Raw genomic sequence first — 4,097 nt, forward strand, 5'->3', positions numbered from 1 at the left:
TGTGAGGTAGGTACTCAACAGCATATTCAGTACATAAAACAATGTTTCAGGATCTGATGCGAATGCTAGAAGTTACCTATCTGTTGGAGCGTGTGATGAGATATATAGGGAGAAAACTGAAAGATGTGGCTGGATCCACTCCCACACTCCTGTACGGCTGCACCCTTGTTGGTCCAGTCGACTCAAGAGACCATAGGTGGTGGGCAAAGTACTCAAGCATCTGTCAACATCAGTCTTGGGACTGAAATTTGTAAATTGTTAGCCAAGAATATGTGAAAAATTCTTTTATTTGTATAAATTTTGAGGAACTGTTTGTTTAGGAAAGAAGTCACTGCTATGGGCAGTGTTATTCGACATAAATGTATGTTTTTTTCAAGTAGGGGGATTACCTTCCCAATACATTATGTAACTTTAAATCTTGTTTGATTTGGGTTTTTGTTGTATGATTGACGATTTGTTATGTTCAACACGGAAATGTGAAAACTTAAAAAGTTTAGGAGTATATTCTGTGAACCATGTTGTAAATAGTGATCAGAATCTTAGGCACTGTTAGGTTGGTAGTCATACAATTCAATGAATTTCCTTATCTCAACACTCGGTACGTATTTTTTTTTTTTTTTTTTTAGTTGTAAATGAATCTTCTAGGTTTCTATGTACATAGGTTAGTTTGTATGAACAATTAGCAAACAGTTTGGAAGACATTTACATTTGTGATCATGAATTGTGTATAGATTGTGTAACAAGAAGTATACATTTCTGAAGTCACACACTGATTTTGGTCCTCATGCTACTCAATAATGTCATCATTCAAAGCTACTTATGGCTGATTACCTGTACTTATCCTGTGTACTGCATTATTGTATCTCACTGGAACTTGAGTTGTGTACAAACTCGTGCTTAAATCTGTTTTGGGTACCACTGGTCATCGTGACTCTGTGTGTACTCAAGGAGAGAGTGCAACTCTTGATTGAGGCTAGATACTTTCTCTAATTATTCTTTACATATGATTGAACTTATTGATATATGATTATGAAATTTATTCATTTTGCTATGTTGAAACATTTCTGCTGGTGTGTACCCAGTGTGGTTTTCCTTACTTTCTCCTTTTGTGAGTCAACATATCCTTACATACTCTGGTTTATGTGGGTGATTGAATTTATGCTATACTCTTACTTGTGATTGAGTAGATTCTTCTGGTCAGTACCCGTTGTCGTGATTTTTTTTGAGTCAGCTCACTCGTCTACACTTAGGGACTGAATATTTTCTTCTCTTATGATGATTTTGAAGGCGTGACTTTATAGACGTAAAGTGGCAATTTGTGATTCCAGTTTTATTGCATTGCCTCTGCACTTATTTCTATAGTTTAAGTGTTGTAATGTTATAGTTTTGACTTTGTATCATTTGTCTTGGGACAGAATGTTCCACAGATCTGAAAATCTGAATGCCACGTCCTCATGTATGTATAGATTACGACATGTATTGTAGATATTTTTCTTACATTTTCTGTAATATGTTATGTATCAGATACTTCTATACATCTGTATTCTGTCTTATGGCATCATTTTGTACGCTGTTTGGCAAACCTTATAGTAGGTCACACAATATTGTAAACACATTGTTTCCACATTATGTGAGGTGGATGTTATAATGGAACATCCTCCTCTAGCATTACTTTTCATCAACAGTAGTTATCGATACCAGTATTATTTTTTGAATTTTTGGCAGGTCAGTAATATCTCAGTAGCTTTTCTGAAAACTTTCATATATTTTAAATACAGTATTTTATATTTCAAGCTAAAATTTAAGAAAATGAATTACTTCATAAAATGTTTTAGTCTCGATGCTATAATCTATACTCTATAATATATATTAGTTCTGAATGTACAGTAAATTTTTTTTATAAACATTTGAAATTGTGAATTATTGGCACACTTAAAATTTCTATTATTAGTTACGCAATACTGTACTGGTTACTATGTTTATTTCTCGATTCATCTTCATCTTGTCTTCAGGTATTAGGCACAAATTGCCTGTTACGGTACCGATCTCTGCCATGGTCTATTTCTGGATCCATTTATGAAATAATAATTAAAAGTAAAAATGTAATAGAAACTAGTGGAAATTCATTTCTTAAGAAAAACTGTAAACCCTTTGGAAGAGTGTGAGAGTCTTAAGCATGCCTCTGATGTGATTGGATATTTTTGTATTTTGTGCAAACAATGTAAATTTGGCTTTGATAATGTGAAAAATCAAAAGACTGTACGATATACTAAAATGTAAGAAAACAGATTTACATAAAAACAAAAATTCTGCAACAACAATTTTCAAATTTATTTAGATCAATTCAACTGTGAGGACATTTTAATTAACAAGAATCACATCCCTAGATAAGAAGAACTGGAGCTAACTCTACATTAACAAGCTAAGTAAACTAGGAAGTTTATTGTAATCTTCGCTCCTCTCAAATCTTCATAAAAAACTAATGTGGACAATAGATGGAATTAGGAAGGAGGGGGGATATTACAATAGCAAGTAGAAGAGAAAGTGCACCAACTCCCCTAGTTCACTGGTTTTGCCACAAGCTGTCAGTTGCTGTAACCCACAGAAGTACATTACTATGGCAAACACAACACATGAACTTATTCATTCATGACATTTATATACTGAAATTAGAATTGTGTGGGCTTAAATAACATCAACTGTCAGCTAGTTTAGATAGTTCCTGCGCAGTCTCACAAGTTGTAGTAGACTTCAGCTACTTACAAATTTGTTTAATGCCCACGAAAAACCGGCATTTCATATAATGAAGAATCAGTTTAGGAACGATGTCCATCACATGATCTTAGCAGCACACAATACTGGATAATTCAACCCTTCTGTGTATCTAACTGTTTAGACATAAATAAAAAAATATGTTGCTGTCATCACGGAGTTTTATCGTGCCAATATTTTCCACCTGTGCAGAAGCTTTGAAGGCTCCTTTCCACGTGTTTGTGAGCAATGTCCTTCCTGTAGAAAATCCATAATCTCGAACAGACATAAGCAAAGAGAATGGCATGTCAGAATTCTCACTTAAAAGGCATGAACAGTCTGGACATTTTGCTTCTCCTTGCTTGATGCACCACATAACCTGCCAGATGACAAATTAAACATTCCCTTGTTGAGTTGCTTTCAAGACTCTGGCATATATTGTGGACCCGACTGAGCCTCTGTGAAGTTATGTAGAACACACAGCATTTTCTTAATTATGTTTTTCAGCTCCAGAACTTTGTCTCTGTTCTTTTCCTGCAAATGTCAAGTTAACATCTGCATCTGGTTTACATGCAATGTCAATGAAAATTCTCATTTATGAAAGTTTAACAAGAATGTAAAGACAATGTATCAGACAAGCTGAGGAAGTCTACTACTGAAACTCTGAGACCTTACGATACTGAAATGACATTCAAGTAGATGTTGATTTAATTACGCTTTCAGGACTTAAATTAGCTGAAACCTCTTTTCCAGACATTTTAATGTATTTCTGAGGTACTTTCAATGGTTACTCTAGAGACTGGAGAGTTCTTCCACAATCAAAGCTGTTACTTTCACGAGCAAGAATACTTCTCCATTTTAAAAACGTTTTGGGAGCCTTTGAATTTTTCTATGAAGCAGCCTTAGGAAACAAAGGTTTAAAGGCATCCAAGAAGTTGATCATACATCTAGTGAATGATTCAGTAGATTCACTGCCTTCGAATACTGTTGCTTTAATTTCCCTTCAGAATTTTATGCCACTGACTACTGAGTTACTGAATAACTGCATAGGTGATCTTAGGCCAAATTTTTCAGGTAACAAGTTACTTTGAAGGCATTACATTACTATATTATTAGTATACACATACATGAGTGTTCTACATAACTTTAGTGACTCTTGTGATCTGTAGTTGGTAGAATGTTACTGTTATTGTTTAGATCAATTTTGTAAACAACCGTGAGCAAGGAATGTTTGAGCTGCCGTAGGATAGTTAGTTCTGTGGTTCTAAGGAGCTGTTGTGACAGGTGGTTACATTGGGGGTATTGCAAAATATGTTCAAGGGATAGGAAAACAGCCGATTAAGAAG

The sequence above is a fragment of the Schistocerca americana genome, chromosome 11 (genome assembly GCF_021461395.2).
Source record: "Schistocerca americana isolate TAMUIC-IGC-003095 chromosome 11, iqSchAmer2.1, whole genome shotgun sequence".
In the NCBI taxonomy this organism is placed as follows: domain Eukaryota; kingdom Metazoa; phylum Arthropoda; class Insecta; order Orthoptera; family Acrididae; genus Schistocerca; species Schistocerca americana.